The sequence below is a fragment of the Mandrillus leucophaeus genome, unplaced genomic scaffold (genome assembly GCF_000951045.1).
Source record: "Mandrillus leucophaeus isolate KB7577 unplaced genomic scaffold, Mleu.le_1.0 Scaffold1058, whole genome shotgun sequence".
Classification (NCBI taxonomy): domain Eukaryota; kingdom Metazoa; phylum Chordata; class Mammalia; order Primates; family Cercopithecidae; genus Mandrillus; species Mandrillus leucophaeus.
Genome location: NW_012098743.1, coordinates 899842 through 923628, shown reverse-complemented (window position 1 = coordinate 923628; position 23787 = coordinate 899842). Strand labels below are relative to the sequence as shown.

Here is a 23787-nt window from a genome sequence, read left to right as displayed (position 1 = left end):
ATAAGTTCACAAGAAAGAAAAAATGAACCTCCTTACACAGGAAGGAAAGTTGCTTTTACTGAAAAAAATTTAGGCCAACCATGAATCTCATTTGTCACTACATCTTTCTGTTTTCTGGACATTTCATACAAAGGGATCATATACGTGGTCTTTTGTGACAAGATTCTTTCACTTAGGGTAATGTTTTAAAGGCAAATTCATGCTGTAGCATGCATCAGTACTTCATTCCTTTTAATGGCTGAATAATTTTCCATTGTTTATTTCAATAATAAGCCACATTTTGTTTATGCATTTGTCAGTTGATAGACATTTGGGTTGTTTCCACCTCTTATCTATAGTGAATAATGTTGCTATGAACATCCATGTACAAGTTTTTGTACACATTTTGCCTATGTTTTGTTTTTATTTCTCTTGGGTAGATACCTAAGAATAGAATTGCCGGGTCCTGTATTTCTACTAATCCTAAGAGATAACTAGTACAATATCTATTTTACTGATAAAGAAACTGGGATTCAGAGGAGTTGGACTACTGGCCATGTCATAGAGCAAATAGAAGATGATATTAACACTCAGCGCTCTTTAAGTCCAGAGCTCACATTTCTCTTATGCTTCTCTGCTAGGTGAGAGCACTGCAGATGCATCAACATTCATGCATGCCATGCACACAACCCGCAAGTGCAGACACACACAGTGATTGGAATGACATCAGTTGTGGTTTAAGACAAGCCTGACTTCATCATAACTATTCTCTCCCTCACACCAACTCCCCTGCTAGAAACACACTTTTTAGCTGAGTCTACCTCCGTTCTATGGATTTTTCACCATATGAACTCCAGCTTGTCTTTAGAGAGCAGAGGCAGAATTACTTTTCATATGAACTAGCCTTAGGGGCTGTGCAGGGGAAGACACAACAACATCCCTAACACTGGAATCTCTGTCTAAGACCCACAAGGAATGGACACTCCTGAATATTGCCTGATATACAGGCTTCCATCAGGCAACTCACTCCCCAGAGTCCCTACCTTTATTTCTCAGTATGGGCCACTACCTCTGTGCTTATATGTAAGGGACCGAGGACTCTACCTGAAATATAGCTCTTTAGGATTAACCACCATCTCCCCAACTAAGATGCAGAAATTGTACAAACTTTTATATATTTTGTAAGAGCAAGCAGTTCAAAATTGGATTACCTTTCCACATTTTCATACAAAGTAGATTAATGTGCCCCTGTCTTTATTACATTTTCCACCCTTGTCATTTGTGATTAAGCCAATACTATGAAGATGTATTATGGATCGGCATAAATGGGAACATTAAAACATTGGCTATATATCAGAGAAGCTCAAGGCAAGTTGGTTTTGTGCTACACACACCCTTGGTGCAATATGTCTGGAATATTTCACATCTTTTTGGACAGAGAAATCTTTCTACAGCACCAAAAGTAATAGGAAGTACAAAAGAAAGAAAAGAGAAGAAATAGGGGAAAGTACTAACTTTTGTTCTAGGTAATGGAAGAGGTCTATTCTCCCTGCAATAATTTTGATACAGAATTCTCATAGATGAGCCTCTTAAACCAAAACAATTACGTGGGTTCGGAGAAGAAGGAAAAACGTGGGCTATAACCAAGATTCCTAGTTCACATAAGGAAGGGTGTTTGACCAGGCCCCCATCTTATTGTCTTGAGCTTACATTCCATCTCTTCTAGGTCATTCCTGCCCTGAGAATACCTTAATGGCTCAGGCTTCCTGTAGAAACAGCTAAACAGCTGAGAGGCAAATCATGTATCTGTACAGGTGTCATCTCATTCTTAGTCACATGATGGATAATCTGCAGGCTCAAAGGCTCAGGCAACAGGATTAAGCAGTTCTGGTAGGAGAAAGAAGGGATCATGGCCAGAAGAGCTATTTCTAAGAAGAGGACAATCTTATTGTTCCCCAAAAAAGACTCCTACCTGTAACACACTCTTGCCTCTATTTCATAACTTCTTTCCCAAACATGTTCATGAAAGTGATTCTGGAGAGCTCTGAGATCTGCAGCTATAGTACCTTTCCATGACAGGTTGCCCAGGCTGCAGCACCATACTCTTTCTGGTCAGCTGTCACCTCTCCTGCTCTTCTGCCTCCCCCGGTGCCTTGAAGGGAAAAATACATGAATAGATCAGAGAAAGTCTCCAGCTTCTTGTCATTTTCTTCACCTTGCAAGCATAATTCCATGAATATATCTTAGCTTGGGCCCATGATCTGGGTCTGTGTAGGATGGTATGAATGCATTGGAAAAGGGCTTCTCTTTGTTAATATTAGCATGGTTAGAGGAAAGCAAAGAGAGCACAAAGCGGCTTCAAATTAAGTCAGGTTTTGTTGATGATGTTATGATGATCCTATATCTCTCATTCTAGTCTGGTTTTCTCCAGTTGTACTTTGTGATTGAATGCAGTGGAAACAACAGAGGTAGGTCCCTTATGCTAAAGAAATTTGTGGAGGAGCCAGACAAATAATACCAATAAATTATTAGTTATGAAGAAGAAAATAAAACAGGGAGATATAATGCAGTGAATTGAAGAGGCCAGTTTATCAATAGCAGGGAGGTGACTTTTGATATAAGTCTCAGCTAGATCCAAAGTTGACTGTGTCTGGGGCAGTAACCTGGTGGAGCCAACATTCTGGACGTGAATCCTTAGATATAAGTCATAGTGGGCAAGGCTGAAGAACCTTGTTTCTAATGTATGGTAGGAATTACAATTTTTCAAACATCAGATGCCATTTCAATAGAGAATGCAAGAATTTGCTAAAAGCCTACTTGAAATAAGGGATTGAATCAGGAATTCTACACTTTAACCTGTTTTCCAACTGTATCTTTGAGAAGAGGACACAGAGATTCAATAATGAATTCAACAAATGTTGATTGAAACAGAAACAGTCACTATGGCATAGGGTTTTTAATGAGATGAAAGACACTGACAGTGAAATAATGGCAGGAGTATAGTTGACACTGTAAAATGTACTATAAGGGAAAATGAGAGTGTAGTCTAGGAACAGGTGAGAGGGGCATTGATTCTTACCTAGAATCTCAAGGAAGCGTCTTCCCCGAAGTATGTCATTTGAACTGACAGACTGGAGTCTGTGTGTTAACAAAGTGTTTTGTATAGGGTGGAGGTAGGGAGCTTCCTGGCAGAAGAAACTCTAAATGCAAAGATCCTGTGGCAGAAAGGAACAGGCTCTATTTAGGGGACTGGGAAAAAGCTCAGACAGGGAGAGCACCAGATGGGTCTGGTGATTGGAGCAAGTGCAAGAATATAAAGAATCCTGTAGATGATGTGAAGTTAATTGATTTTTCATCCTAAGAACAATGGCAAGTTCTTGAAGAATTTTCACCTGGGGAGCCAAAAGTTCATTTGCAGTTTTAAAAGGTCGTTTTGGGCAAGAGAACGGTAGATATAGAAAAACAAATTAGGAGACTATCTAGACAGTTCAAATAAGAAATCATGGTGCCTTAGATTATTATGATGGCAGGACAGAAGTGAAGATATTAATGATATATTTACAGGGTTAAACCCACAGGAGTTGCTAATGTATCAGAATATAGCAAGAAAGATGTATCAAGGTTGATCCTTGATATGGTTAGGCTTCGTGTTCCCACCTGAGTCTCATCTTGAATTGTAATCCTCAAAATCCCCACGTGTCAAGGGAGAGACCAGGTGGAGGTAGCTGAATCATGGGGGCAGTTTCCTCCGTGCTGTTCTCGTGATAGTGAGTGAGTTCTCGTGAGAACTGATGGTTTTATAAGGGGCTCTCTCCCTTTGCTTGGCATTGCCTCCTTTCACCTTGCGAAGAAGGTGCCTTGCTTCCCCTTCAGCCTTCTGCCATGCTTGTGAGTTTCCTGAGGCCTCCCCAGCTATGGTGAACTGTGAGTCAATTAACCTCTTTCCTTTATAAATTACCCAGTCTTGGGCAGGTCTTTATAGCAGTTTATAAAACGGACTAATACAATCCCTAAGTGTTCTTAATTTTTTCTAATTTTTTAAAAAAATCTTAATACAGTTGCAATGGTAGTAATTCCTTTCCCTTGATAGAGAATAGGCAATGATAAATTTGGTGAAAGGAGACAAGCTGCATATTCTGTTGACAAATAATGGCTGTGAATTATTCTTGACTGGCTCAAGGATGAGAAGAGGAGAAATTGTGTGTGTGAGGAAGGTTCTTTATGTGGCCAAAATAAACAACTTCAGACACAGGAGAAGCTAGGGAAGATTTCTGAAGATATTATATTCTAAGTTCCAGAAGAAAATTGTAGGAAACTGTCTTTCTTCTTAGCGTGAAAGATTACTCTTTATAAAACAGAAATTAAAACTATAAGGAGAGGGAGTGATGTGATGTGCTGGAGAGGTAACAGGTAACGTCTTATGAAAAGAGAGATGAGGCAGATTCTCAAGAAGTCTGAGAGCACAAAGAGGGTCATGAGGCAGAGGAGGTAGGTGTGATGATGCAGCAATTTAACCTGTCATGTAGAAAAAACAATTTAGATATCTCAAAATGAGGTTTGGGACGGTGGCTCACGCCTGTAATCCCAGCACTTTGAGAGGCTGAGGCGGGCAGATCACTTGAGGTCAGGAGTTCGAGACCAGCCTGGCCAACATGGTAAAACCTCGTCTCTACTAAAAAAAAAAAAAAAAAAATACAAAAATTAGCCTGGCATAGCACCTGTAATCCTAGCTTCTCAGGAGGCTTGGGCACCAGAATGGTGTGAACCTGGGAGGCAGAGGTTGCAGTGAGCAAAGATTGCACCACTGCACTCCAGCCTGGGTGACAGAGTGAGACTCCGTCAAAAAAAATCTTAAAGTGCAAAGCCATAGGGTAACAAAATTAAAAAAAAATAAAAACATGATAAATATGGTAGGCAGGGAATGGCAACACAAGATAAAACTAATTAATTACCAAACAGGTAGCAGGGAGGGCAAAATACAAACATATTTTTTCAACTAAAGAAAGACCTACGTAGATTGAAGAGTCTCACAACATTACAGGCATGATCAGCTAAAATACCTACAAACTTATTAACCAAAATTTGAATTCATTAGCGGGGAAAAGACAAAACTAGAAATATAGTGTCTTAAAGTAACGGAATTATTGAATTTTTGCTCTTTAACACCAACAGTCAGATAATAATAGATGAGACTTGATAGGATTTTGAAGAAACATTTTTGTAAATTGAGATTATTTTACCCAGACTTCTTGATTTTTGCTTTATGTAGAAAGGTATAGGAAAACATTTTTAGATGTGCAAAAGCTCAGATCTTCCATCAGCCAAGTACACTCAAAACATACAGGTGCCTGTGTGCACATAAACACGCTCTTGAAGATATAGCCTTCTGATAAGGAGATGAAGAAGACATAGAAGCCAAAAGTAAGAAATGCAGATGTTACAACATAAAGAGGTGGAAGAAAACCCATTTCCAATAAAAGTAAAAAAATTTTGTAACTAGTTAAAAAACTAAGTCTAAGTCTTAAAATACATTGTCAAATCAATGATATATTAAAAATGGCATATTTATAAATTCCAAGATTACACAGACAAAAAGAGAGATAGAAGTATAGGACAAAAGAAGATTCCATGTTATAAAAGGATGGGGAACTAAAACCATTTTATTTTACCACCAATATCAAACAAATGATTGAAATGACAGGGCTTGATTTTATTTTCCTGTCTCTCTTTTTGGAGTAGGAAAAACACTGCCCTTCTCTCCATTATGTTCTTCGGTTTAGATCCTAAATTATGCTTCTAGGAAGTTCTTGACTCGTATTGAGCTATACTGATAGAAGGTGAAACTAGAAAGTTAGACAAATACAATTTATATGCTGAAGACCAGCACGATGACAAGACCTTTATAATATTAATAAATTATTTTCATATCAATTGTAGTAAAGAGAGGCCCCATGACCTCATGCTTGTTCTGACGTTGTTTCATAACTAAAATATAAAAAATTACATTTATACTATTTTAATTTATTCTTGTTAATTTCAGCCTAGTGCTCCCCCCTCCATCAAGGCTCCCTTATCAGACATTGGCTCCATCCCTCTTAGATTTGAACCATCTGGAGATTTGGCCAACAGCCACTTCTGCCTTCATCTAAACTCCTGTTTGGCAAACTTTAATCACTCAGGGAACAAAGTCACAATTTTCACACAATTTTTGACATATTTTGACATATTAACATGCAATAAATTTAATATTTTTCTTTAAATAATTTGTATTTACATAAATTTATTTTAAAATAAATTTTATAGCATAGATTTTATGTAAATCTCTATATAAACTCATTTTGGTCTGTGTGTCAAAACTCTCATCTGAGCCATTCACCAATAGTGCAATAGTACCTTTTAGGAACACATTGATTCTAGTTGTCAATATAGTGGTAGGTAGGACCACAATGAAATGCATATCTCATTTGTGATTCCACTTTCTGTACTAAGGCCAGAGCACCAGATAATATAGGAAGCCACAATCTAAGCCCATTGACCGATATAGTGAAGGCTATGTGAAAGTTCTGTCACTCAGAGACATTTTTTAGTTTTGGCATATTTGCATTGGCTTTAAAAAGTTCATATTATTTTACATAGTTTATTTGGCTCTTAGTTAGCATCTGATGCTATAATTATCTCAGCTGAGCTTATATCTGACTCTACATTTCAATGGTCTTTCTGGAGATGATAAATTTTCTGATTTAGGTGCAAATGTGCTTGGAGCATATCATCTGAATCTATTTGCATTTTTAGTGAAAATTTCCAGACTCAATGATTTATCAAATTCAGTAGTGGTTTTGACCAATATGTGTATCACTCCATGCAATTAAAACAAGATGAAATATAATTTAATTTGTCATGCCAGTGGGGCATGAAAGAGTACTTTTTCTTTGTTTTAAATTCTGCCTTTGTCACCCCAAACTATCCCGTATACATTAGGCTACAAGTTATTCAGATAAATTGATGAATACAGTTTCTTTAAAATGGATTTAAATCTTCGGTAAGGATAGAAATGGTAATATTCAATGCAGAGATCAAAATGACAAGAGATAGTCATCTTCATTCTCCAGGGCACCATCTGATCAATCACCAGCTGGGGTCAGAAAGAAATTTTTCTGGCCAAAGAAAAAGTGTCATATAATTCATTCCAGCTGGTGCCTAATGCACACACTTTCCTCGCTCAGACCCAGCAGGTGTGGGCTACTCTTAACGATGCATCATCCTATTCTTCTACAGTAATTTTTCTCCATTATATTATTGCTCCTTCCTCTATCTACTCCCTGTCTCGATGTCTCTTTCTTTCATTACTTTTCTTCTTCATACCCTGCCCTTTTCCTCTCCCCCTTAACTAATGAATTGGATATGCATTTGAGCTTGGGAACTCTCACTCTCAGAAGCTCTGTCTGTGCCTTCACCCCTAATGGTGTGTTGGGCACCCACATCATCATGCCACTATTTATTCTGCCCAGCTATTAATTCGCAGTAAAATTCCAGTGTGAATTGCAGAAGCCAGCTGCTGTTTGGACAATACTGTCAATGAGAGTGTAAAATGCAAAATGACAAGTTCCGTTCTACCTAATGGGAGGCATCAGCTTAAACAGGGTTTTCAATGTCTTGAAGTAGAGGTCAATTTCAGGAAAAATGTTTTCTCATAGAAATTCATATGTTCATGGAGCCTAAAGATAAATAGTCAAAGTCCTATATATATGCTACAGAAATTTAAATCCATATTGAGATAGACTATCTCATGTTTCATCACATGCCTTACATGGTACTGAGACATTTGGAATGTTATATTTAAGATTCCATTTCAAATATCGTTGACGAAGACCAGCAGGCTAGTGGTAGTAATAGTGGTAGTAGCAGTAGTAGTAATATATTAATGCATTAACTTTTTTCTTTTGCATAGCTTCTTCAACGTTTAACATGTTATATTTAGTAAACTAGTATCCAGTAAGCATTTATTGTATGTTTGGGACCATGCTAGGTGAATTACATGCTATTGCCAGTTTTTTATTTTTTATTTTTTGGTACATGGAAAATGGCTGAATATTAGGCATTTCATGTGAGTGGACAGTTTCCTATTTAATTGTCACAACAAAACTGTGAGGTAATTATTAGTCCTATTCTATGTATGAAGATACTAAGGATCAGAGTGTCTTTTGTGGAGTATATGGCAGAGTAGGGCTTCAGACTCAAGTTGTGCACGTTTTCCCTACCCCTACACAAAGCGCTCCCCCAGTCTTCTTTGGTTACTCATACATTTGTTAAACTAAAGCTTCAGGAAAGCACTCAGGGTCCTTAATTTGCTGCTAATCCAGCACCATGCAGATTGTGAACCTTGAACGTGAACTCCTTTCAGTGTTCCTGAACCCAGGATATTTCTTTCTTTTCCTCTTAAAAACATAACTTCTAAGCACATATGTTCTAACAACAGGAGGTTTACTAGAGCCATTATGCTCTTACTTTAGGAATTCCTATGAGACAGGAGGTCTATATTGAGAACAAGGGTGCTTGGTCCCTTGGTACCAAGCAGGCTTGTGGCAGACAGGCTATAGGTATACTTGGCTCACCTTTGATGATATGGCCCAGAGCAAGGAAGATGCCTCCAGCACAGAGGGCTTTTCATCAGTGAGCAAAGGTAGTACCTGGAGAACAAATCCTTCAAGACTGGTAAAGCTCTGTGTTCTTCCTGGTTGGCCTCCCTGTAACCAAGCTGGATGTTCTCCTGGCCAGTGAACTCTCTAGAGCTTAGAAGCCATCAGTACAGGGAAAATTGGAAAACCTTTTCACTGAAACATTCACATACTACTGAAACTCAGTTATGTACAGCTCAAACCAGGACTTGAACCTACCAGTGTCCAGAAACCATGCCCTTAGAGCCTTGGAGTTGTCAAAGTGGAGAAAAGACAGGTTCATACATCTAATTATTCACCTTCTAGAAAAAGCAGTCTTATTAAAACCTCTTGTATTATTTAACACAAGGTCCTAGGCCAAATATCTACCATCATTCCACACTGCCCCTACTCTTCATCTTGCGTGGATTAGGAACTCTCAGTTTGCCATCATCTCCTTCCATGACAGTCTCAATCATTGCAGCCAAACACTTCAGAACCATTGTGATTTTTGTAGCATACTCAGTTTTCCAAATGAATAATAAATATAATTCTGTCAACTATTTCGGGAACCCATGTATTATTTTTATTTTTTTTTCTGAGGGAAACAAGAAATCTATTTGCTTTTGCACAGTATATGGCAGTCAGAAGTACCTCATTCATTCACTTTTTATTCATTTGATGCATGAAAAAAAGGCATTAAATGTATTTCAGTGTGTCACCTCAAATTCTCTGCAGCCAACAGTGATGAATATGCTTGATTCCTCAGCTGGGGTACTGTTTCATTTTTTTTGTGACAATATCATTTGACAAGGCGATTCTGCATTGGCAATATTGTATCATATTTTTGTCTGCATGTAAATTATGTTGACAGTCTCATAAACATAAATTGGCAGGCATACTGTCCCAGAGCAATGTTTGTTAAAATACACTAATGGAATAGAATAAATAAATTTTTCCAAAGCATTAATAACACAGTGGTGTGTCACTGCATTGTGCAAGAAGGTCTATGGGATATGATACTGTCTATGCTAAATTAATATTGCATATATTTCTTTATATATATTTTATTCAATCTCATGCTTATGTTTATAGATTAGTCATTCCATTTCACAGAGCTTTGTATAATAGCGGTCACCCACTTGTGATATTTTTTAAGAAGTCAGCATTGTCTGTGGCAGATATCTATAATGGAACATGTGTAAGGTGTAATTCATGTCTGACATTGTTATTACATTGCTTTGTTCCAGATAGGGCTTCCTCTTTCTCACCTGCCAACCCAAGGACACACACTTAGCAGGCCTCTGCCCTGATGGAGCAGGCAGATTCTAGAATGGGCAGATCTAAAGCAGGTCCCTAGAGTACCAAATGACTGGGCACATATTTCATTTATATTTTTGGACCGCAAAGATAATTTCCCTTCCAGATGTCTGTGGACAGACAGGATGGGGCATTGGCAAAAGTATGAAATGTTCTATACTTTTTCATTTCTTTAACTTACTAGAAATGTGACCTTTGGTAAAACTCAAAATCTCTGAGTCTCAATTACTGTATAATTGAAATAATCATGAATAAGGATAGAGGTCAACATTGAGATGTTGATTGTACTGCAATTGATACGGTGTCTGGTTTATAACAGGCAAGGAGTATCTTAAAATAATGAATGGAGGAAGATAAAATGAGAAAAAGAAACAGAAATACAATGAATTTAGCAATTTTATTGATCAAACAGATGATGGAAAATTTACATGCTGTGTCTCCAAACATGTAAATGCTTGGAGCATAGAGAAATTGATACAATTTTGAATTTTTGCAGAGTCAACTCAGAGTGTACATTGGATTCCACACATACCCTGACTCATCTGCCTCCTGGATGGTAGCACATGTACCTCTCTTTGGGTTTTCTAAGTATCATCTTCCCTATTAACAGAGACCTGACACAGCTGTGGCTTCTGATCTTTGGGGAGAAAAGCTGAAGAACTAGGATTTTAAGAAGAAAATTATAGGAAAGCAGTAGGGTTGGTCCCTAAGGGCCATACCTCTTGATCAGACTTGGGCCAGAAAACTTGTATGGCTGTTGCCCCTAATATCTATTGCTTCAGCTTTATCTGGTCTCTCAGCTTTTACCCTGAGACTTTACATGAAGCACATTCATGTAACTATTCATCTAGAAGACCACATGTTTGTACATCAGTGCTAAACGAAGAGGGCTAGAGAACACAGGCCTTGCATCAGATGCATAAAACCAAACCATGTAAATATGTAGGTCATACAAGAGGAGAAAGTTCATATTTACTACATGGCTTCACTATAAGATATTATGTTTAAAGTTCAGTAACCACACTGATTAACCATAAAGATACGGCCTACCATGTTTGTGTTATGCCAGAGAGATTTTATCAAAGAGGTAAAATGTAAGAATTATTTATAAGATTTAAGCAATAGTCCAGGCAAGAAATTATGAATACTTAGACTAATATGGCAGCTATAGGTGAGAAAGTAAATGTGGGGACAGGTAGTGCTTCATAAAACTAAGAGGCAGGATTTTGTCAAATTAAACAGCAGGTATTATTGAGCAACTAATACTTAATGAAATATTATGCTAGACTTATGAGTAAACAGAAGTTTAACATATCTTCTGTAGTTGTCAAGTGTTTACAATTCAATTGATGATATAAGCTTTGGACATAAGCAAGTTCTTTGTTTACATATATATGGTGGTTTCTCTTTATATTTTGAGCTCAAAGCATTTTTGAAAATCAATTTTTATTTTAAATTCCAGGTACATGTGCAGCGTGCACAGGTTTGTTACATAAGTAAACGTGTGCCATGGTAGTTTGCTTCACAGATCAACCCATCACCCAGGTATTAAACCCACACCTAACAGCTGCTCTTCCTGATGTTCCCCAAGAACCAGAGCTCAGCTCACTAATCCAAGTTAGCATGGCTTCTCAGATTCTGTCTCTTTAGGATCTAGGTATCAATTTCTCAAGAGTGTTGCCCTCTGATTGCTCACAGATGAATGCTCCACAAGAATTGTCCTTGGCCTAAGGTAGTTGCCTTGTTCAAAGTTACTCTGTCTCTCTGGGGGCAATATAAATTCAATGACTACTCCATGGGGAGATGCAGAATCCCAGCCCCCTTGCCTCCATTGAGTATACCTCTGAAAGGCTATTCTAGCTATAGAGCTCTCTCTTTGGGACTGGCTAGCACCCGTGTTGCAATGCATCACCATTCAACATAGCCCTGTGCCCAATCTTACTTTCCTCCCTTGGTGATACTTGTTTTTCCTGAGAGCACTCCCCAATAAACCACCTGCACACAAATCTCCATCTTGGAATCTGTTTTCTGGGAAACTTAATCTACCTGCCACAGCCTGTGTGTCTTAAGGTTGAAAGAGCAACACACATAGTAAATTCTGTAGAAATATTGAAGAGAGAGTATACATTTTGTATAATTGAACATCTCGTTATTTCCCAAACCTTGCAAAATGCTTGTTGCATGGTCAGCCCAATATATTTTTGCTAGATGAATGGCTTATGTGGTCAGAAAAATTGACTAGATGTTGACAGGCAGGAGGGAAAATAACTATAAAGTGATTGACTTGGGTAGCAGAAAGAATATTGTATCATTCTCAAAAATAAAGAATTGAACCAAGGGAGGAAATGTGAACTGATTGTTCCTTGTTGTGTTGAGTCTCAGGATGTTTAACAGACTGGAATTTATGGAACTGAATTAAGTTCAGTTCAGTGTTCATTGTATCCTTATGATATCTGACTCTCAGTCTCTGAAGGAATAGAGAAAAAGTTACTTATTGGTCCCAACACTTGTACTCTGAGGTACTATAAACCTTTCTCTCCTAGAGAGTTCTAAAGAATTTTCAAAGGCAACTTATCAAATATATATGTGTATATATATTTGAAAATACCAAATATATATATGTGTTTATATATACGTAAAAACTTCCTAGAGCACAATTTGTAGTTAAGATGTGCTAACCCTTTGATAGAATTCTACATTTAGAAATGTATTCTAAGAAAGTAATTCAGATACATGAAAGATTGAATCTTAAATTGATTATTAAAACAGCATTTAATGAGAGCAAACAACTGATAACATAAATGCATTAGATAATTTAAATTATTTTTATTGTAGAACATAAATTTAATAAATTATTTTACTTCCCTCAAATGCAATATTATATGTTCATTAAATCAATGCTAGTTGAATATTTATCAATTTGGAAGAATAGTCACATACAATTTTAAAAGGTATAAAGAATTAGCTACAGTATAATATTCTTTTTTACTTACAAAATAAATATGTATATGGTACATATGTGAGCATATGTATTCGTATATACGTACACATACATATATCTATGTCTTTCTCTCTCTTCCTATGTAATATTTTATTTATATATATATACACACACACACACACACACACACACACACATATATATACACATATATACACACATAACTTTTAAGGATTCAGAGGAAATACACCAAAGTGTTGTAGTGGTTGTTCAGAAGAGAGATTGTGAAATTTTTTAATTTATATTTTTCTGTTTTACTATGGTCTTTCTGTCCTCCCTCTTACATTTTTAGTTTCCTCTCTATCCAGATTAAGTTCTTGATCTATTACTTTAGCTATTTTCTTGTCAATATGCTAAACTAACTTGTGATTATCATATATGACTGGCAAAATCTCAACTGTGATTGACTCTAACTGTGGAAATTTGTATAGTTCTATGTCCAAGTCTGGGCTGCTGATAACAGCTCAGCAAATTACACCCAGGTCAACTGGGAGTGCTAAAAATAGAGGTTCACACTCATGGGCACCATACAAACATAACTGCTTGTTTACCCATTCAGTTCTCATTCTCACTGCCCCCAGCAACCATTTCAAACTTTCTCTCTTGTCTTCAAATTTCTAACCATCTTGACCTCCACATTCTGTTACCTTTCTTAGTCTTCGAGTAGTCAACCTGAACTTCAGATTTATCTAGAAAATAGAACTCATCGGATGTGAAACTTCTCATTCTACAGATGAGCCAAGTCGATATGCCTGCCTCTTTCTATTCCCTTTTTCTTTTCAGTTCCACTCATTACAGTGGAAGTCCAATTCTTCCAGTTCCTTGGATCCATTCCTTAACATGTGATCAAGGCCAGGGTACCACATGCTGCCCCCTTTCAATTTCACTTCCTGTATGTCCTTCTCCAGTGGCTCTTTACCATCCCTTTTCTTGCCTTACTTTTATCACCCTGTTCACATTTTGAAAAATATTTTTGTGTTATAGGAAATATTTTAAATTTATACAAGGTCAAGTATGTAATGTTTTCTTGTGGGTAAATAGAGAGTAACATGACAATATCCATGTACAAATTACTTTAACCTGCTGCCATATTTGCTTCTGGTTATTAAAAATGCAAAAAAAGGCCCCAACTATTAGGAATCCTGTTAAAGAATTTTCTAATTTCCTTCTTCCCTCTCTTCACCCCCACCACCAGAGATAACTATTATCCTGAAGTTTGTGTGCGTTATTCCTGCTTGTATTTTTTATACTTCTAGGACACATAGTCTATCCATTATAAACTATATAGTATTTATGGTTTTTAAATTAACTCTTAATTAAAATGAATTAAGGGTGGCGATAATGTATGCATCATTCTACTAGCTGTTTATTTTCTTACTCTTCATTATTTCTGGAATCTATCTAATTTATACGTGTAGATCTTGTTCATTAATTTTAATTGTTGCACAGTATTTCATGGTATGCATATACTGTAATTTATTGATCCACTTCCACACTTATGGGCATTTAAGTTTGCTAGAATGTTCAGCTATTACAAACAATGATGCAGTCAGTAACATTGGACATGTCTCCCTGTCAACATAAGTACAAGTTTCTCCTTTGAGTAGATTTTGTTTATTCACAGATGAAATTACAATAAAAGTGGGGGATTTGTTTTGCATACATCTGTTATTTTTCTGCCATCTTACTTGTATTCTCCATTTATCTTTTTATCCCTCCTCCTTTTCCTCCAGGTTCCCTGACTGACTTTCTTCATTCATTTTTCTTCTCCAGGTTGATTTGCAAGTTGTGCATGCTATTCCTATTGTTTAATGATTATTCTTACATTTTAACAAAGTTATTTAGTTTATATATCTCGAACATGAGTCCTTAGCTATTCCATATCTCTCTTCCTTCCCACAAAATAAGACAGAATTTTAAGCATAACTTCTGTCCAAAAATTCCGCCTCACCCAGTTCTTTTGTTCGACTGTTGTTTTGATGATGACAGCTTTTGAATCTCATCAGTATAACCTTGCATGGATTATGCTTCAATAAACAGTAAAATTATTTTCTCTTTTACGGTATGCAAGATGAACATCTTCCATGTAAAAGTTAGGACATGGAAACAGTGGACAATCCCATTGGTTAAAAAAAGTCTGGCTGCATTTTTTTTTATGCCCAACTGCTGACAGTTTGAAAGCCTTATCTTTTTTTTCCTCCTTCTTCCCCATATCTGAGAAAGCTGATAAAAAAAATAAAATAAAATAATTTAAAAAGCCCTGGCACTCCCTCCTTTGTCTCCAGACGGAGGTTCAAATCACATAATCCCTTTCCCTTGTGTGGGAACCTTTACCCAAGACCAAGCCCCTAACCACAATGAAAAATTTGAGCCTAAGCATGGGGCATTTTCTGGCTCTCAGATCATTTTCAGATCTGTTTGAGGGCTTTCTGCTTGCATTAGAAAGCGTTTTTATGTGAATGTTAACTCTTTTTATATTCTCTTGTTGCAAGAGTGGCACAACAGTGTAGATACAAAGCAAATTTGGGATGGAGGTCCATCCTGTTTCTCTGGAGTGGTGGCAATACCATACAAGTCCAACTGAGCCACATTAAATTTTCCTTCCCAATAATTCCTTAGAAATCACACCAGAAGTTCTCACGTCACCTCATCTTCCACTTTTAGGTCAGAACTAAATACAGTCTGCATATTCTAAGACAAACACTGGTGATAGATAAAACTGATACTGCTCAAAGATTATAACAAAGTTCAGGTTTTATTATAAATATAAAAATAACGGTAAAAGAACATGAGGTTACAGAAGTGGAAGGGTACCATTGGTATAGATTACTATAAATAAAAGATAAGAACATTCTGTAAACCATTATTCATGAAGCTAATTCTGTGAAAATATGAGAACTATATGAGAAGTTCATGAAATCAAAAGATGACTTTATGAGGAATGAATGGGCTGAAATGAAAAGGAAACAGACTGGGATGAAAGGTTCCAGCTGAGATGATGATGATAACAACTATGCCAATGACACCAGCAACACCAATGATGCTGCAATGGACTGAATGTGTCTTCTCAAAATGTATCCTTTGGGTTTAAATCCTAACTTCCAATGTAATGGCATTTAGGAGGTGGAGCTTTTGGGAAGTGATTAGGTTGTGAATTACCTCCCTCATGAATGGGATGAGTGCCTTTGTGAAAGTGACCTAAGAGAGCTCTCCAGCACCTTCCAGTATGTAAGGACATGGGGAGAGGATAGCAGTCTGCAACCTGCAGTCCCTTACCAGAACCTGATCATGCTGATAACCTGATCTTGAACTTCCAGCCTCCAGAACTGTGATGCATAAATTTCTGTTCTTTATAAGCCACACAGTCTATGATACCTTGTTACAGCCACTGAACGGACTAAGGCAGATACTAAGAATCATGTTCACTATTTAGTTTGATTACTATGAGGAGTTCAAGATGATCCAATAAATGATACTCTCCTTCTCCATTCAAATTTGAGTTCATTGTTAAAATATATAAATGTGTGTATTAATATTAATACAAATAGGCCAAAATATTGTGCTGCTTACAGGTAAAATTGATAACTGAGGGTGTAGCTTTCCTTACAGGCAAGGATGTACTAATACTAATGCTGAATCTCAAAATTAGACTTCCCTAGTCAACAGTGCAGGCCCAGGAAGACCTGGAAACATGGAGCAATTAACCCACTTATGACCAGTGTTTCATTATTGAAATGCTAAGCATGTGGGAGTTATTTATATCCTACTGCTCAAGGTCATCACCAAGGTTTGATTTTTCACTCATGCAAAAATTCAAAAAATTGAAACCTCAGGCATAAATGGGTTAACGGGGTGGTAGTTCTAAACAGACAACTTGCAAAAGGAAGAGAGTAGGATGAGCATGCCAAACTCCTTAAACCTAACTCCTAAGCAAGGCGAATGCCTCCTCTTCACAAAAGATAGGAGTGACTGAAGGCTTGGAAGGAGGCCAGTGTTAGAAGTGTTGGTGAATCTCCATAGGAGAGTAAACCTTAGTAATACACGTTTTCCCCAGTTACCCCATCATGCCCATAGGCGATCAGAGGTGTAACCATTCCACTTATAGGAAGAAGTCAACAGTTGGGAAAGTCATATTCATACTTCATGATATCACTCATCCAATAATAAACATGGTTCTTTGGGTATTTTCCTGGGCTTATCAGTGGGAAATATGAAATTTTGTCCCCATAAGGCACTAAAATGCTTCTGAGAAACACACCAATTGATTAAGTCAAAGACTATTCTGTATACAAAGCTTGATTTCTATAATTTTTCTATCCAAACTAGACATAACTAGGTTTCCCAACATAGTCTATCAGAGGTTCTGCAGAATAATAAAGACGGAAATTATATACAGGTGTTTAAAATTTGAACATACTTTTCAATATCAAATTCTGAGCAAGAAATTACATTTCAAATATTAAACCCCCTTGCATTTTACAACTCAAAATAAAGATGGAATTAAAAAAAAATTTTCCTATTGAGAAACAAGTCCAAAGAAATTTAACTTTGAAATGTATCCTACAGAAAGGAGTATGGTAGAATGAACAAGAACATGGGCTTTTGGGTCGGGATACCTGAGTTTTAATATGTGTTCTATCACTTAATTGGTATAAAATATGAGATATTAAATGCTTCTCTGCTTTGGTTTTCTCAATAAAATGAGGAAATTTTATTCTTGATATTAGTATGAGGATTAAATGGATGACTATAAATCAGATTGTTAGTGCAGTGCCTGACATTGATACTATGTGTTGATGATTAATATTGTAGTATTCTAACTGTATCATGCTGCTCAATTTAAGTTAGAATAATTCTTGTGAACTAGATAGAGCCTAGATTCTTTCAGATTTGTGTTAGTTCAATTCCGTTCTCCTATATGTTCCACTTTTTTAATTGTGGGAGATAAAAACATAACATTGATCTCAAATAATAGAATTATGAAAACAAGCTAATTCCTGCCTCCTAGCGCAATTATCTCAATGTAAAACATTTTTCTAGGACCCATTTGAGTAAAGCATTTGTGTTTTGAATCAAATACACCCTGCCTCCCTTCCGCCCTTGGTGGCCCACTGTTTCCTACCATCTAGGATGTCAAAAAGTTGATTTCTGTTGCCTATAATTCATAGGAAAACTAAGGAGACACTTTTTAACAGGAGGTTACTTTTGGCTAATGCTGGTCACTTGTTACCAATTGCTCTACCAATGCTTGCATGAGTAACTAGATCTGCCACTTGAAGAGATTTTCAGAGAACTTCAATATCACCAGCTGCTCACTATTACTTTCTCATATATTGTAAATGCCTTAATTCCTGAGATCCTTATATATCCGTCAAATTTTAGCTCATCTATGTCCTGTGGTAAACTCAATTGGAAAAAAATTCTCAGCAGAAACTGATTTTGGTATTATGTATTTACCATATTCTCCTAACATCATCTTTCTGTGAAAGTAGCATTTAAGGTATTGAGACCTTCATAGTAAAGTCAGAAATTTGCAATAATTACATTTCCAGTCACCAGGGCTTATTCGAGGTGCATTTGTTTTTCAGTTAATATATTCAAAACTTCTTCAATTTTATTTTCATTTTGGAGTGCAGAATTGAGGGCAGGCTATATCTAGTGACACAGCATCTGTAATCCTATGCCACACTCTTTCCACTGCCTCTTGCTATAAATTTCCTTGACCTGAAGACCCTTGAGTTATCTCTTAGGGAATCTTCTCACACATACTATATTAAACCAGACCAGAGCTGACTTGATACTAGCTATTGGGCATGACTTTTGAGTCTCTGGAAAAGACACAGAAAGTCCACTAATGATCTTTCCTTGGCCCTGGATGCAGAATGGAATTTGGCAACTGGTCTAGGACTATTAAGCTAGTTCTGATCCTAACAATATATAGCTAGAACCTCGCTAGTTTCAGAAGCATATGAAAAGCTCAGTTATTTTGTTGGTTAAAAGAAGAAACCTTTGTTACATAAATTCAAGCAAATGTGTGCAAATTAGCTTGTAATACCAGACCCGCTGCATCTATATAGTTTGAAGTCAAGCTTCACCAGGACCATTAGGCTACGTGAGGTTGCCTGGACCCACTGGAGCCAGAAGTTTGCCTGTTAGTATCCTCACAGACCACTAGCCTTGTCAGCACTGGGCTGGTTCCCATTATCTACCTAGTTCCCTGTGCTTTTTCTGAACCTGTACATCCTATTCAAGTTTGCTAAGTAATATGTTGCTTTGCTTAGGTGGGAGTGTTCAACCTTTTGACTTCCCTGAGCCACACTGGAAGAATTGTCTTGGACCACACATAAAATACACTAACACTAATAATAGCTAATGAACTAAAATTAAAAATCACAAACTCATAATCTTTTGAGAATGTTTACATATTTGTTTTGGGCTGAATGGAAGCCATCCTGGACCACATATGGCCATCAGACCATGGATTGGACAAGCTTGGCTTAGAAGCTGGTGCATACAGTTCCACTGCTACAGAAACAACCATTTGTCCTTAGGTAAAAAAAAGTTGGCAGTGACAAACCAAGGTCAAAAATTCCCTCAAACGTGTGATGAATGGATAAACAAAATATTGTATACCTACACATTTGATTATGATTCAGCCATATAAAGAATGAAGACATGATTTATTCTAGAACATAGATGAACCTAAAAATATTATGCTAAGTGAAAGAAGACACAAGACCACATATTGGATGATTTGATTTGTATTAAACATCCAAAATAGGAAACTACATAGGGACAGAAAGTAGATTAGTGGTTGTCACAGCTGGGGACAGGGTGAATGAGGAATGACTGTCAGTAGGTACGAGGACTTCTTTCTGGGCTGATGGAGATGTTTTAGAATTAGTGGTAAGGTTTGGACAACTTTGTGAATACACAAAAAGCATTGAATCAAATAAATTTTATGGTATGAGAATTGCATCAATAAAAAGAAGAAAGGCTTAAAACAACATAACACTACTAAAAACCTTCTAAATTGATGAGCCACATGAAAAACAAGTGTACAAGTTTACAGAAGATTTTCCATCAAGCATCTGGCATTCTCCATGGGTTAAGCCATTCCCCAGCATGTCAGCAAGGCATAAAGCATCAATGATTACCTCAAGCTCAGAGAAATTCTCTACTATAAGTTAGGCATATCCAAAGAACAATATAGCAAGGTATGCTATATGAGATATCATCTTTACTCATTGTTATTCAAATGTCAGCAAGAACCGTAAACAACACAATAAAGACAATAAATATTTGAACATGGAATAGAAAGTAGGGTTATGTTCCCATGAAACAAACCATCCTTTCTTCTCATTTTGGAATGCGTAGTTTACTCTTTGAAGCATTAAACTCAGTTTAGAAGCATTTACAGAATTTACTCTTGAAGTATTAAATATATATTACAGCTATTGTGAAAAATAAAGGAAAATTCCCACGTGGCCATTGTCTAGCATAGCGCCTCCCCAGCTGACAGCCATGCACATCAACTGTACCATAAGCCTCAAACTCCAGACATAATTTTTATCTCTCACAATGCATTCCAATTTCTTTTCTTTAAGATGGCCAGCCTAATAAACCAGATACTGGGAATTTAAGGTGAGCTAACAAACACACTGCTTTTTTTTTCCACCTGAGTTTGAACCAAGGAAAAGGTAGTAGAAAAAACAGTAAGTAAACCAGAGTAACACATTAAAAACTTAAACTATGACCAAGAGCAATCAAGAAGACGTGTCTGCTCTCTTCAAGTAGGCAAGGAAATTCCAAAAGGAACAAAGAAAAGGGGATGAGAATTTATCCCTAACCAATCCTTCAGGCAACTGGAAGGGAGGAAAAAAAGATGGAGAGGAAAAGGGATGGAAGTATTTCTCTATTGGATTCCTGTTTAAATGGAAGAAAACATCAGCAGTGGGGTTATATGTCCTTTCTTCCAACGTTATAACGTGCTTAGTTTCAAGTGCTTTTTACATTTTGTTCAATTTAATCCTGACAACAAACCCATGAGGTAGGCGCATTTAATGTGTCCATTTTACAGATAACTGAAGCTTGGCCAGGGCAAGAGGTCACACAAAACAGCCGGTCTCTACCACGAAAGTGGTCTCTCTCCAGATAAAATTAAAAAAAAAAACCCCACTAAACAGATCCTGGGGGAAAGAAAGTAAAATTAAATCCACGTAAGAAAGAATAAAGCACAGAACTTCCACTGCAAAAACATCAAATCAGTGTTGTATAGGTAAACATCGGAATGAAGAAAAAGGTCACAGGAATGAATATGAAGAAAGAAAAGAATAGATAGGAGAGCAAAGAGCAGAGAGCTAGTAGATGAATAATATGGATCTACAGAGAGGAAAGCAGAACAAATGAAGCTGAAACAACAAAATCAGAATATTTTCCTATGCTGTAAAAAAAATCACAGTTTTCAGATAAAGTCTTGCCATGTTTTGAAGCAAAAATACATTTAATAACATTGAGCACTTATATATTGCTAGAAAGTTATATATATTATATATATTGTTTAGTACTTTGATAAGAAAGAGATAGCAAAATATAGTCCTTTCCCTCAAGGGGCTAGAAGTATATTGGAAAAAACACATAAAAATATAATTACCTAATATATGGCAGAGTCAGCGATGGACATAATGATACAGGTTTGTTGTAGCACCAAAGCAAGGCAAATTATTGGTTCAGGGGCTTAATGTGTGTATGGGAGCAGGCATTCAAGACAACATGAGATGTAAATCATGAATTATGTCCCAGCACTAGATGTAGGGAGATGGAAAGGATAGCTATTCAAGACGGCAGGACAACATGGAGGAACATATAATAATAATCAGATAATATGCTATGGGAAAATATACAGTTTCTTGTTTCTGGATCAAAGAAATCCAAGTTGGGAGCTAAGAAGCTCAGGGCCACAAAAGTGAGCAAGAATGAGTTTCAAAGACTGTGTGTGCCATGTCGTGAAGTGGACACTTTATTCTGCGGTGACAGGACATCATTGAAGAGTTTTATGTAGGGTAAGGAAAATTTTCATGTAACATGAAGCACTGTTTACTTCTCAGAGGGTATACTAGAGGAAAGGAGACTAGTTGAAAGGCTATTGTCAAAGTCTGGGTAAGGAATAAAAAAGACTCGGGATAGAAGGGAGTAGTTACAGCAGAAAACAGGATGGATGTGAGAAATATTCAGGTGTGAAAATAGAATTAAATAATTCACAGATGGGCTGATGGGTAAGATGGGTAAGAAGGGCTCAGTGATGCCTTCCATATTTCTAGCTTGATGACTGTATTGTAGGGCTGGAACATGAACAGAGAAATAAAATGTTGCATATTAAATTTGTAATCCTAACAGGAGATGCAAAGTTATTGTTTTATTCTTAATTCTGATAATTACTTAAATATAGGTTTGACTGCCATTTAAAAAATCTGAAACTCATAACTAGGAGAATTACATGTTTGTCTGCATTCCAAAATCCCATGGAAAGTTATTTAAAAAAATAGCCCATGTGGTCAAAGGTTGAGCCAGATGAAAGAGCAAAGTAGTAAAAACAAAACAGAAAAAGCACAGCCAGAAAGTGTGAAACAGGATTACAGAATTTAATATAGGCAGAGTTTTGAAAATAAATGTACTTTAAACACATTCATTTAAAAAAAAAAAAGAAAAAAAGCAGCTCTCAAATTGGGTTAACAATATACAACTTCCTGGATATTATGGCAGCAGCCTGGTCATGCCTGACTTACCTTTCATTGCTTTCAGTTAAACACTCCAAAGTGTCCAGCCCAAGATAAAAGCTGACAGCAACACAGCTGGTTGATGAAAAGAGAAACCCATATTCAAATTCCAGTACTAAACCCGCTGGCAGGACGTTTGATGAGATGTTTCCAGAAGCACAAACCTTACCAGAGAACAGTCTTCCCTCTGGAAAGAAACTGACTGTGAAAGTCACCTTCCACCTTCCACTACCTGTCTGTCTCCCACCTCCACATCCTGGACACGTTTCAGTGTATTCTATCTCAGTCAAGGACACAATGATCTATCCCGTTTTTATACCCAGTTCCTAACACCTTCTGTATTAGTCTGTTATCATGCTGCTGATAAAGACATACCTGACACTGGGTAGTTTATAAAGGAAAGAGGTTTAATTGACTCACAGTTTAGCATGGCTGTGGAGACCTCAGGAAACTTACAAATACGGTGGAAAGGGAAGCAAACATGTCCTTACCATGATGGCAGGAAGAGTGTGAGTGCAGGGGACTGCCCTTTACAAAACCATCAGATCTCGTGAGACTTATTCACTATCATGAGAACAGCATGGGAAAAACCCACCCTCATGATTCCATTACTTCCTATCAGGTCTTTCCCACAACATGTGGGGTTTATGGGAGCTACAATTCAAGATGAGATTTAGGTAAGGACACAGCCAAACCATATCACTGTCGCTTTCCTTATGCCTACTATCCAATCTGTCAGCAGTTCTGACTATTTTACCTCCAAACTCTTTTACATTTGATTGCTTTTCTCTCTATCATTATCACCATAGTCCAAGCTACTTTCACCCCTTAACTTCTTAAGCAATTCCCCCGCAATTTATTTCTTGCCCTTTCGTTTATAAAGGTTTTCTCTGAGTGCCAGAATTACATTATATGTGCGTGTCACTCTTTTTGGCACAATACAGACCAAAGTGCTGAACAAGACAAGATCCCTGGTCTGAAAGAGCCTACCTTTTAGTTAGATTGACAACTAGCATGTGCTTGTGTTACCTTTAAACCAGGTAAGCTACTTGATGTG

The 23787-nt window shown here is 37.0% G+C and overlaps 1 long non-coding RNA gene across 1 annotated transcript; it reads right to left on the bottom strand.

Moving 5' to 3' along the window:
- Positions 1-233: 233 nt before the first annotated feature.
- LOC105541581 lies at positions 234-23215 on the bottom strand. Its single transcript, XR_001006354.1, has 3 exons — positions 23187-23215; positions 22740-22917; positions 234-2131 (listed from the first exon to the last, which is right to left on the bottom strand). It is a non-coding gene; the product is annotated as an uncharacterized LOC105541581 (long non-coding RNA).
- Between the last annotated feature and the right edge of the window lie 572 nt (positions 23216-23787).